This window comes from Ochotona princeps, chromosome 16 (genome assembly GCF_030435755.1).
Source record: "Ochotona princeps isolate mOchPri1 chromosome 16, mOchPri1.hap1, whole genome shotgun sequence".
Classification (NCBI taxonomy): domain Eukaryota; kingdom Metazoa; phylum Chordata; class Mammalia; order Lagomorpha; family Ochotonidae; genus Ochotona; species Ochotona princeps.
In genome coordinates this window covers 13,846,718-13,860,162 of record NC_080847.1, presented here as the reverse complement: position 1 = coordinate 13,860,162, position 13,445 = coordinate 13,846,718, and the positions used below count along the sequence as shown (strand labels likewise).

Below are 13,445 nucleotides of genomic sequence, written 5' to 3'. Positions count from 1 at the left end.
GAACCCTGGCTGGAAAAAGAACGGCGCAGTTTTGGCCAAGACGAAGAAGCTGGGATGCTGGAGAGGAGGGGCGGGTGAGGATGGAGGTAGCTGAAACCAGGGTTCGTGACAACAGGCCGAACACGTGTCCTGCAGGGTAAATCACCCTCTCTGGACCGAGCGAAATACGCTTCACACGGGAAATGACAGAGCTGTGGGTTCCCTAGACGTCCGCTAGGGGGAAGCCGAGGCCATGGCTGCCGCGGGTCGCTATGGTAACTATGGAGCTGACGCGAGTTCCTTCCAACCTTTAGCTGAAGGTTCAGGGTGCCCCAGGCACAGAGGAAGCAGAGGTGACTTTCGCTTTTGTGTTTGCTAACCTCCGTAGCTTATACCTGCATGGTCTAGCAATGTGGGAGTAAAATACAATGGGGTTTCCAAAATGGGCATTTGATCTAGTGGTTAAGCCCACCTGTTGGGACCACCTCTTTCCCAAGTCGGAATGCCTGGTTTGACTCCCAGCTCCTCCTCTTCAGCCCATCTTCCCTCTCATGCACAAGGTGGGAGCCAACAGGTACTGGCTCTAGAAGTTCAGTCCCTGACACCATGTGGAAGGTCTGGATCGAGGTCTCAGCTCCTGGCTTCTGTTATGGTTGTTTGAGGAGTGAATCAGCCCACAGGGGTTCTGACAGTTTCTCTGCCTCTCATTTTTTTTTTTTTCAAAAATGTGGTTTAGGATCCACAAATCAGCTTATTCATTACAGATATGACAGAAATCCAGAGGGGGCCAACATTGTGGTAATCTGTGCACCGTCAGCATCCCATACAGCACAAATTAGAGTCCCAGCTGCTCCACTTCCCAACCAGCTCACTGCTGATGTTCCTGGGAAAAGTCCTTGGGCCTCTGTTGTCCAGGTGATAGACTCTGATGAAGCTCCTGGCTCCTGTCTGCCATCTGACCCAGCTCCAGCCATTGTGGGTATTTGGGGAGTGAACCAGCAGATGGAAGGCCTCTCTTTTTCTGTCTCTCCCTTTCTCTCTCTTACTCTCTTTCAAACAAATGAATTAACTCTTTAAGCAAACAAACCAACCCAGAGAGGGAAAGACATTTATGGGAGGTCAAACAGCAGACCTGGAAAAGAAATGAAAAAGAAAGTGGGAAAGAAAAAAAATGAAGCAAATTTGTAAATTATTAAAGCCCAATCCAGCGTGGGATTCAACACTTAAACCGGCCATTGTTGTAAACATCAACTTCCACCTGCTGCGATGTGACTGAAGTAAGTCTCAGCTAATCACATGCGTCTTTCTCATTTTGTTCCATAGTCTTTCTCCTCTGGCTACTTCTGCCCTCCCCACACTTCTATTTCAGCTATAAAACGAAGCAGATCTCAAAACCCATTGCTCCTTATAATAGAGCAAGACCTTCCTTTGATAAACTCAGCCCAAGTTCACTCAGCACAGCCCTGCCTGGGTCCAACAGAGGTGACATTTTTGGAGGCTGAGATCAGAAGTCTCTGTAGCCGGACCCTTGGCCTGCTCAGCCTCAGGACAGCCTGGTCCAGGTCTCCTGGGTTCAGGGGTCAGGATGAAATGTTGAAGGACATAAGCCATGAGCAAAAGCTACCTTGACTAGATTTGCAAGTTGATTAGTCTGGATGTTTGTTTTTAAAGTTAATCACAAACATGGCAAAGTCAATGAATGTGAGAGAACAGGGCAGTTTGGTGCTGCAGTTAAGTCAGACACTAGTTGGAATACCTGCATTCCCAATTGAAGTGCTTGGTTCGGAAGGAGCCCGGGTGGCTTCACTTCAAAGCCGCCTGTGTCCTTGACACAGGTGCATGCAGACAGGCTGCGTGGCTCCCTCTAGGAGGACCTAGGTGGCGTGCCCTGAGGGCTTGGGGTCTGGCTTTGCAGGGGGATGGGGGATCGCACAAGTGGTAGTAGGCAATGACCTGTGGGTTTATGCCCAGGCAGGGAATTACAGCTGAGGGGCTTCCACAGATAAAACAACGGCACATGTATCTAAGTAGGGGACTGAGACCAAATCGGTTTGGAGCGAAGAACAGGAGTGCCTTTAAGGGTCAGACCGAAGTGCAAGCGCACTTGGGAGACCCAAGCTGGGGTAGTTAGCATCGACCAACACCAAGCACCACCCAATGGCACACACTAAAGCCAAGGCTGGTACATACAAATGAGAGTTGAAATGGGACGGGCGATGTTAAAATGGGCGACAATAACTAGCTAGCACGTGACAGAAATGGGTCTGAGAGCAGAATTTGTGGGGGAAATGTGGGCTCACCCCTGTGGAACTGCATTCTCTGCTGGCATGCCCAAGAACGGATGGGAACAGGTCTGACTGGGGAGTTGAGGGGATTCCCCCGTTGGGTTGGGGTTCCCACTGGTAAGGATGAAAGCAGGATTGGTGGCAGCGGGCTGGGCTGGACATGGCTACAGCCTCCCCTGGCATGGCTGTACACTGGGGAGCAACAGATTGGGCTATACTCCAGCCCCCACTGATAGTCATGATTCTACCCCAGGTTGGGTGTAGAATGGGCTGGGTTAGGTCTTGACTCCTGCTGAACCACGCAAAAGCTGTGCCTGGGCACAGAGCAGGTATTGCTGGGCTGTAACAGCCAACAGTAAGAACCAGAATGGGTGTGGGCCGGTTAAAGCAAGATCACTGTTCTTGCCAGGACAGAAAGTGGACAAAGTCAACCTGGGCCAAGGACCGACTGACTGGTGTGCGTGAGAACTGCCATTGGGAGGAGACCCAACAGAGGAACTTGGGAAACTCCTTCGTTGGGATGCAGTCCCTGCAGGTGAGCACAAGAATCAAGGCAAGGAGCAGCCCAGACCATGTCAGGTTACAGTACCTGCCGGCATACATGTGGGTCAGGCCTGGGGACAGACCAGGCTGGGCCAATTCATAACATCTACTGGCAGATCTGAGAACCAGGACAGGGTGCAGGAGGAACCAGATCTGGCAACAACACCAGCCACTTCACATTAGGGCTGGGGCAGGGACCATGCTGGGCTGGGATAGGCTGCAGCACCCATCAGCAGGAGCTGGAACAGGGGGCAGGCCAGAACAGGCCAGACTGCACAATACGATAGTGGAAGCTGAGGTGAGGCGAGCCAGGCCAGCCTAGGGTCAGCGGGTGTGGGGTCCGTGAGCCCCAGGGACAGGGAATCCATAGCTTGGGCCCACCTGCATGGTGGGGGCTGGGTTCGTGAGCCCCGGGGAAGGGGGGATCCGGTGGGGCTTGGGTCACCTGACCCAGGTCCTGGGGCCCACTTACTAGGTGGGTGCCGGGTTCGTGAGTCCTGGGGCAGGGGATTCGGTAAGGCTTGGGTCACCTGTTTCAGGTGTCTTGGCCTTCCTGCAAGATGGGTGCACGTGGCTGCCCTGCCTAGAATGGGGCAAGGAAATGGCACTTCTTCAGCTTGGCCCAGGGTCAAGAGCAGGCCTGGGACAGGGGCTGCTTGGTTCTTGCATCTGACACTGGGCAGCCGAATGCCCTTGGCAGGCATCTTAAATAACAATATCTTCTTTACAGACAACCCAATTAGTTGGCCGTAGTAATGTGTGTAAAAGCGCTAAGACCTGTTCAAGCAGATGGAAACCGCCAGGTTAGAACGCTGGGACTTTAGAGCAGCAGCAAGCTGCAGCGGCCGACAGGTGACGCTCGAGCCCTGCGCTCTGGAAGATCAAGGTCTTTGATCTTTGCGCTCTGGGACGCGCACACTCGTGGTCGACTCCGAGCTTAGTCGCAGACCTCGCAAAGAACTAAACCATGCACCCTCAACTCCACGCCCCCACCGTGTGCTCCGGCAACCGTAGGTTCTCCCGTTCCACGGTTCCGGGTCTGGGCGAACCACAGTAGGCAGGCCGAGTGCGGACTGAAGGTCCAGGCCGCTTGGATAGTCAAGATAGAGTAGTGACAAGGAATGCGCATCTGGCGTTGGCGACGCGTTCATTCGGCTGTACCAGGCTGGGTGGGACAAGGTGCTGCCGAGTGCCCCTATATCCCTTCCCCCCGCAAATCCAGGGGTTGCTTCTTGTTAAAAAGACTTTGGGGGCACTTTTTGGGCACCTGGAGGTATCGGCTGGAATCCTTGGCCAGACCCCAGAACCTTCCATTGGATAAGCACCTGCGGCTTTTCGGCCTCAGAACGGATTGGAGGCCGTTGTCATGGAGACAGAGCAGCGAAGCTCCCAAAGGGCTGGAAGGCTGGCTAGGCCCTGTCCCTCAGCCTCCATCAAACCCCTTCCCAGGCCAAGGCAGGGACAGAGTTGGACTGACCCCAACCCCACAGTGGCAGGTGAAAGACCGGCAGAGCCGAATGTCTCCCCTGGTACTCGCCTGTAGCGGGAATCTCCTGGCTGGGCGATGGGTTTTGTGACCCCCAGTCAGAACTCCCACAAAGAGCCTGGAGTAGCCAGTGTTGGCAGAGTTCCTGACCATATTTCTCAGGGAGAAAGGATGGAGGTGACATTTTGGCAGCTACAGACCAGCAGGAAGTCTGTTTCCGTTGGGGCACTTAGTACTAGAGCTCAAAGCTAAAGATCGAGTGAGCCACTCAGGCGGAGAATGTGGAGGCAGCACCTGTGAGACCCTGGCTGCGGCGGCCCTGCTGAACCACTGTTATCAGTTATGGAGCCTGCAAACAACCCAGACCCCTTCCACCCATACTTCTTGGTTCTCCTCTGGCCTGGCTTGTCACACCACTCCTCACCACCCGCCGATGGCATGCTCCAGGACAGGACCAGGATCTGTGCTTCATCCCCTGCAGAGCTATGTCTGTTGGTCCCCTGGACTCCAGGCTTAGGTGAGCAGCCACCTACTGATTCCCTCCCCTGGAAGTCAGTGTGGAGCGCTGGATCCCACACAAACCCCCACATTAACCTGCTCCTCCTGGGTTTTCCCAGCTGGGGAAATGGTACATGCAGGCTCCTCACCCACAGCAACATGGAACTGGAGTCAGCCGAGACCCTCTTTCACGTCTGCCCACACCCTGGCCGCCCCTCCCCTCCTCTTCTCACACTTCTTCTCTCCAGAGAAACACTTTTGCCTGTTATGATAAAATTTTCTTGTTTTAATGAAAAGTAGGTATCTCAAAACCTGGTACTTGAAGGTGGCCTGTCTTTAACCTTCTGGTAAATGAAATCATTCTATTTGGATTTCTCAGTATCCTCTCCATTCAACATTATGTTTATGAAATCATGTTTGGAGTGTGGCTCTCATATAGTCATTTCATTTTATTATATCAGTATTGGAATATAACACAACTTACTTGCTTACTGATGTCAACTTCTATTTTCAAACACATGAGCCAGTTCTTATCTAAACTCAGCTTTTTATTGAGATTGTACCATGCCGTCGGTTCACAGAGACTATGATTCGAGTAGATGCTCAGAAGTGTTTTTGGGTGAATGTAGAAGCTCATATCAAGATGTGGACAGGGCTGTTTCTTTCCAGAAGCTCTAGGGGAGAATCCCGCTTTGTTTTGTTTTGTTTTTCCAGCTTCTGCAGGCCACCTCCATTGCTTGGTTGTGACCCCTTTCCTCTGTCTTGAGTCATCAGTATTGCCTCTCCTTGGCCAGACTCCCTTCATCACAGCTCCTTCTGATCACAGCTGAAAAGGGCCTCCAACCTTTACGTATCTTCAGGATTAGGCTGAACTACCTGGATAATCCCAAATAGCCTCTTCATATAAGATCATGACTTTAGTTAATATCCATAGTTCCTTTTGCTATGTAAGGAAAACCATTATCCTGCTAAACAAATAAAGAATATCCCAGGTGGAAAAGTTGATGGTTAAGATGCCCGTGGGTGAAAGCATTTCTTCTGGGTGTATACACAGCAACACTGGACAGGCATTGTGGTACAGGGACATGTGAATCCCACAGCAGAGTGTAGGGCCTGGGTTCCATCTCTGCTTCCATGCCACCTTTCCACTAAATGCGCCTGGGAAGCAGCAAATGCTAGTCCAAGTACTCCGAGTTTCTAACGCCTCTGTGAGAGACTGCAAAGGAGGTCCTGCCTCCTGGCTTAGATCTGACCCAACTCCAGCTGCTGTGGGCTTTGGGGAAGTGACCCAATGGACACAGGATCTCTTTGTTTTACCCCCACACACACATGTACACCTGTATCTGTCACTTTATTATTTTTTAATAAATAAATACAATTTAAAAAATAAATAGAATAAAAAATATAAAACCAACAAAATAAGGGACTGGGGGAGCAGGTTTGGGAAAGGCTGAAGGATCCAAAGCCACATTACCTTCCATGTTGCTCAGAAACAAGTTCCAACCATCCTCTGAAATAGAGGTGCGCTTTTGGTTAAAAAAAAAAAATCTGTTGGGGAAACAACATGGAACCAATTTTAAGTAAACTCTCCACTTTCTGATTCCAGGAGATGGAAATTTTAGTTGATTCCACACCTCCTGTGCTGTGCATGTGTGTGTATTTCTGCTGCTGTTAGTTCACTGCCTTTGTGAAAACTGTTTTCGTGTCTTTAAAAAAAGTTTTTTTGTTTTTATGTTTAAGCTTTTATTGAGGTGAAATCCAAATAACATAAAGCCAGCCACCTAACTAGTATGGAGGACAACAGTAAACATTTGCTGGCAAGGATGAACACCCAGATCCTCACACATGGCTTGTGGAAACGTGAAACGACATAGTCCCCTTGGGAAACAGATTTGCAGCTCGTTAAAATGTTAGCGTTACCAAATGTCCAGTGATGCCATTTTTCAGTATCTTCTCGAGAGATGTCAACATGTCCCGGTGACAGTGCTCACACGACTATTCCCAGCAGTGCTGCGACTGTGAACACATAACAGCCCAAAGTGCGAATAACGTGATGCCTACCAGCTGATGACTGAACATAGTATATCCATGAAGCTAATATCATCTAGCAATAAAAATGAATGAAGGGCCTGGCGGCATGGCCTAGTGGCTAAAGTCCTCGCCTTGAAAGCCCCGGGATCCCATGTGGGTGCCGGTTCTAATCCCGGCAGCTCCACTTCCCATCCAGCTCCCTGCTTGTGGCCTGGGAAAGCAGTTGAGGACGGCCCAATGCATTGGGACCCTGCACCCACATGGGAGACCTAGAAGAGGTTCCAGGTTCCTGGCATCGGATCGGCGCGCACCGGCCCGTTGCGGCTCACTTGGGGAATGAATCATCGGATGGAGGATCTTCCTCTCTGTCTCTCCTCCTCTGTGTATATCTGGCTGTAATAAAATGAATAAATCTTTAAAAAAAAATGAATGAAGTACTTAAACATGCTGTGATGAACCTCAAAAGCACTATGAGGCATGAAAGAAATAAATCATATATCACGTGATCCTATTCATACAGAAGGTCCAGAATAGGCTAACCTATAATTAGAAATAATAAATCATTACCTAGGACTGACAAGTGGCGGGGTACAAGCACAGAAGGCTATTACTAGAAACAGTTTTCTTGAGATAAAAATGTTAAAACATAAGTATAGTAATGGTTTTACAATTCTCGACATATGCTAAAATCCACTGAATTGTACACTTTCAATGGTGAGCTCTGTGATATACAAATGGTATGTCCAAAGAGCTGTTAAAAAGAAACAGCTAGAACATGGGGAGAAGGATGAAATGTAGAAAAATCTAGGAGTCCCAAGGGAGGAACAGGTTTCAAGGAGATTCATCTCAGCTCTGACAGAGGAACACCAAGTCTGGAAAGTGGGAGTCAGAATAGCCAAAACCTCAATGGGCACTGATATAGGATGCCAACCTGGCAGGCAGCAGGTTAACATACAGTGCACAACTCAGGCCTTCATTCTCATTCTTGATGATACTGCCTGTGGCTTTCATTGTTGCTATCTCCTAGCTCCCATTCCATCAACACTAATCTGACTTTTCTCTTTAGCTGCTTTTAAGATCCTCTTTTGGGGGCTTGGCATTGTGACACAGGAGGTTAAGCCATTGCCTGTTTTGCCAGCTTACTCTAACAAGGCACCTCTTCTGATCCAGCTCTCTGCTAATGTACCTAGGAAAACAGAAGAATATGGTCCAAGTACCTGGATCCTGCCACTCAAATGGCAGATTCGAATGAGGTTCCAGGCTTGATTCAACCTTGTCCAACTCTGACTGCTGTGGCCACTTGGGAACATAACAGAGGATAGAAGACTGTCTATATCTATCTCACACTTTCAAAAATACAAACATTAAAAAATCTCTAGTGTTCTTCAGTTTCCATATGATATATCTTAATATAAATCTATTCTCATTTATCATATTTGGGCTATTGGTAATCCAGAAGCTGTAATTTGTATCTCTCATCAATTCTGGAAATGTTCAGCCTTCATCTTTTCAAATACTGTCTCAGTTCTGTTTTTTCTTCTGGAAATCAGATTATATATTGCTATAACTCAGTCTATTTTTCTGAAGATTTATTTATGTATTTGAAAGAGTTATACAGAAAGAGAAACTTCCATCCATTGATTCATTCCTTGGATGGTTACAATGCAGGGGCTGGGCAGGGAGCCAGGAGTTTTCTTCAGGTCTCCACATACGTGCAAGGACCCAAGCAATTGAGCCATCCTCTGCTGCCTTCCCAGGCACTTTAGCAGGGACCTGGCTCAGAAACAGAGCAGCCAGGACACTCCCCGTACTCATATGGGATGTTTGTGTCACAGGCAGTGTTATACACAATGCCAGCCCAGTCCTTACATCTTCCCCCTATTTTCTTCCCCATCTCATGCACTTGTGGATTATTGCCTCCTATCGCCATTCTAGCCACTCATTTTCTCTTCAAGCATGTCTGATCTGCTCATTCTGTATATTTTAATTTCAGTTGCAGTTTTTCATTTGTACAAGTTTTATTGGGCTCTTACTTCTGTTTAAATCTGCGACTCTTGTTCTTTAACTCCAGTTCATCAAAATAAATTTTGAAACATACCAGATATTTTATTGTAAATTCCGTGTCTGAGAACTCCCTATATTGGAGGTTATGATTCTGATCATACTGTTTTTTTTTTCTCTACTGTTATTCACAGCTGCTTACTCCCGATATGTGTTTTATGATCCATGATGGTGAGCTTGTATTTTTGGGGATCCTATTTGCAGAAGTCCTGTGAAGCCCGGGCTGAAGGACTTCCAAACAGGATTTATGTTTGCTTCATCCATATGTCCGGAAGTGCTGTTAGCCAGAACTCAATTTAAACTAAAAGTTTTCTTTTTTTTTTAAGATTTATTTATTTTATTACAAAGTCAGATATACAGAGAGGAGGAGAGACAGAGAGCAAAATCTTCTGTCCGATGATTCACTCCCCAAGTGAGCCGCAACGGGCCGGTGCGCGCCGATCTGAAGCCGGGAACCAGGAACCTCTTCCGGGTCTCCCACATGGGTGCAGGGTCCCAATGCACTGGGCCATCCTCAACTGCTTTCCCAGGTCACAAGCAGGGAGCTGGATGGGAAGTGGAGCTGCCGGGATTAGAACCGGCGCCCATATGGGATCCCGGGGCTTTCAAGGCGAGGACTTTAGCCGCTAGGCCATGCCGCCGGGCCCTAAAATCATTTTTTTACACATACCCCAGGGATGCCAGGCTGCAAAGCCACATAGGGATCAACTGGTGATCACACATCCTCAGGAAAATTTTTCCTCTCCCTAGTTCTCACTGCCAAGTTTAACACAGCAATTTCTACCAGAAGGGTAGAGTCCCAATTTTTCTTGGAGGTTGGGGGGTGTCTCCATTGGATACTCTACTTCAGATGGGACCTGGGTTTTATTACCTGTCCCTGCACCTACATGAGCATGAAAAGCTCAAGTTAGTCTCACTTGGCAAATTACTTCCAGGGGAAAGCTGGTCTTCAATGTTCTGCCTACTGCTCCGCCATCAGCTTTGCTTCGGTTTTGTCCTCTATGTAGTCCGTCCCAATTTTCCAGCTCATCTATGCATTTTAAATGATTTTTAGACTATCTTCTCCAGCACTAATGCAGACAAGCACTTCTCCTGGCAGAAATGGAAGTGCATCTGCGAATTCCTTAGAGGACAGTGATGAATCCCTGACTTGGGAGTGCTGGCTCCACTTCAGCCTCCCCATCACCTAGGCTCCTCACACCCGGTTCATTGCACAGCCTTGTATGGTTGCAACTGCACATCCCGCTCCCGCAGGGGGCTGACAATGTCCAGGTGTTTCCAGTGCATCTGCTTACAACAGGAACGATGGAGATTCAGTTGCACACCTCACTCTCAGCATTGCTCCCTGGTTCCCCTTTGGCCTCACTCAGCATAGTCTGAGGTAGCTCGTAAACTATCCCTACCCTCCTAAGTGTTCTGCATATTGGAGTGCTTCTCTTCCTCACTTTCTTCTTGGGGACGGGAGTGCACCATCATGCTCCTCACAAGATGGAAGGCTCCCTGTTGTTCTGTCCCATACTCAGCTCCATGTGTGGCCTGGAAATAAGGGTGGCCTTGAAGGCAATGGCTATTAGTAGCAGGGCAAATTCAGTACCAGCCTCCTTTGTAAGGCCTGAGGGTGTCCGGCCCCAACATCTCCTTAAAATGCAGAAGCACTAGGGCTGGCATGACATAGCAGTTAAGCCACTACTGCCTGTGACGCTGGCATCCATATAGGTGCTGGCTTGAAAACTGACTGCTCCACTTCCAATCCAGCTGTTTGCTAATATGTGAAAGCAACAGAGGATGGCTCAAGTGCTTGGGCCCCTGTTCCCAAATGGGAAACCTGTAAGAAACTCTAGGCTCTTGGATTAGGCATGGCACAGCCCTGGCCAGTATGCCCTTTGGGAGTGAAACAGCAGGTGGAAGATCTCTCTCTGTCTTTCCTTCTTTCTGTAACTCTGCCTTTCCAATAAATATAAAGCAAATCTTAAAAAGATTACAGAAGAACTGAATCTCCTGTTCTGAGTACTGGTTGGTGATTCTGGACCACAGGAAGATTTCCTTTCATCCCCTAGTAGTATTAATAAGCAGCTCCACTGTGTTGCTAATCCAGTGGTTGCCATTAGTTCATCACAGTAAAATGCACACTCGTATCCTGGATTCAATTCCCAGCTCTAGCCCTTCACGCCAGCTTCCAGCTCATGGATGTCCTTGGGGGGAAGTAGTGGCGCCAATAGTTGGATTCCTGCCCATGTTGGAGACTTGCCTTGCATTTCTTCCTCTGGGCTCCTTTACGGGGGTGGAAGACACAGTCGGCATTTGGGCAGTGAGCCAGCAGAAGGGAGTGAGTATGTGTGTGTGTGTGTGTGTGTGTGTGTGTGTAGTACTCAAAGTAAAAAAAAGTCCACACGCCTCCATTACACTCCAGGCTTTGTGTCCTGGTCCTGCTCAGTGTCTGTCATCCCCCACTGCCCCCAGCACTATCTGGTACCTGTTTCTAACACATTACCTTGAGGGCTGTTACAGCTTTAGTTCCTTTCGCTTGGGATTCTTTTTCTCCTCCACATTCCCATGGTTCCTAAAGCTACAGCCACTAAGCCACTGCCTCAAAGAGGCCTACCCATAACATACTCATCTGTATGACTGACTCTGTAAATTCCAGAGCCTTATATTTCAGGTGGGGGGAGCACTAACTTTTAACATTTAGCTTCTCGATAGACAATGTAACATCAGACACATTTAATTGCAGTTATTTTGAACCATGCAAATGTGAAGCTTTCAAGAAATCCATTTTGGGGGCCAGTGCTGTGGTGCAGTGATGACAGCCACAGCCTGTAGTGCCAGCATCCCACGAGTGCTGCTAGTTCATGTCCTGCTACTCCACTTTCCAGCATCTCTGCTTGTGGCCTGGGAAAGCAGCAGAGGACGGCCCAAATGCTGGGCCCCTGTGCCCATGTGGGAGACCCGAAAGAAGCTCCTGGCTCTAGCTTCAGACTGGCCCAGCCCTGCTGTTGTTGTTATCTGGGGATTGAACCAGTGGATGAACCAGTCTCTGAATCTTAAAGAAATCAAATCTGGGCTCTGCACGACGGCTCAGTGGCTAAATTCTCACTTTGCAAGCGTCGGGATCCCATATGGACACTGGCTCATGTCTCAGCTGCTCCACTTCCCATCCAACTTCCTGTTTGTGGCCTGGGAAAGCAACCGAGGATGGTTCAAAGCCTTGGGTCCTCTGCATCCATGTGGGAGACACAGAAGAGACTCCTGGGTTCGGATCAGCTCAACTCTGGCTGTTGTAGCTACTTGGGGAAGTGAACGAGTGGATGAAAGACCTGTCTCTGTGTGTCTCTCCTTTCTCTCCAAATCTGTCTTTCCAATTAAAAGAAAAAAAATCTTTATTTTTGTAATGTTTTTAATTGAAAAGTCAGAATTTAATTTTTTTTTTTACTTGAAAGTTAGATTTACAGAGAGAAGGAGAGAGAGAGAGAGATATCTTTCATCCACTGGTTCACTCCCTAAGTGGTTGCACTCCCTAAGTGGATCCGAAGCCAGAAGCCTGGAGCTTCTTCTGGATGCTCGTGCAGGTACAGGGTCTCAAGGCTTTGGGCCATCCTTGACTAATTTCCCAGGCCACAAGCAGGAAGCTGGATAGGAAATGGAACAGCTGGTTACCTTCAGACCAGAGATGGTCTCCCCAAGAAACTGTTGAATTTACCTGGACAAGATGCTGGACTCCATGCTTGGTATACTCTTGCAATGAAAGAATCTTGACTGAATTTGAAATGTAATACAGCAACAAGGTGGAGGAATCCACCATGGGGGGAGGGTACTGAGAGAAGTGGGGGGATTCCCAGAGCCTATGAAACTGTGTCACATAATGCAATGTAATTAATAAAACATATATATATATACATATATATATATATACATACATACATAAAAAAAGGAAACAACTGGGACATGAACCAGCATCCATATGGTATGCCGGTGCAGGTGAGGATTAGCCTGTTGAGCCACCACGCCAGCCCCTAAAATTGTCCGTTTAAAAAATACACACACACACACAAACAAACATCATTTACCAATATTCCATCAGCCGGTTCACTCCCCAGATGTTCCCAATAGCCAAAACAGATCAGACCTCAGCCAGAAGCCTGGTTGGGTGGTAGGGGCCCAGCACACACCTGCAGCCTTCCAGGAGGTGCATACAGGGAAACTGGAATCAGAAACTAAGGAACAAGGACTTGAACCCCGGGGCCACATGGATATGGGATGCGGCTATCTCACTGCACCACAGGCCCACATCTAAGCATTCACTATCTTTGGGTGGAAATTTGTCCTGATCTGAGGCTTGTACAAAGCAAAACATGTCCTAAGCAACAGGATGTCCGTCGGCTCATGCGCACTTAACCAGGACCTGCCTGAAGTTCTTTATCTCCCTTCTGTAGGATCATATATATCTCGCCAAACCTCCTCATTACATATAATAGGTGTGGCATGGGGAGCCAGTGTGTTCAGGTCTCTGGAAGTGACCCATGGTGGAAGAAAGGCAAGAATCATCCCCTGACAAAAAATGCAAG

At 48.4% G+C, this 13,445-nt stretch overlaps 1 protein-coding gene across 1 annotated transcript in view; it reads right to left on the bottom strand.

Moving 5' to 3' along the window:
* SMPD3 (sphingomyelin phosphodiesterase 3) overlaps positions 1–13,445 on the bottom strand; it is a 251,544-nt gene that overhangs the window by 157,388 nt on the left and 80,711 nt on the right. The gene's annotated exons all lie outside the window — the stretch shown is intronic.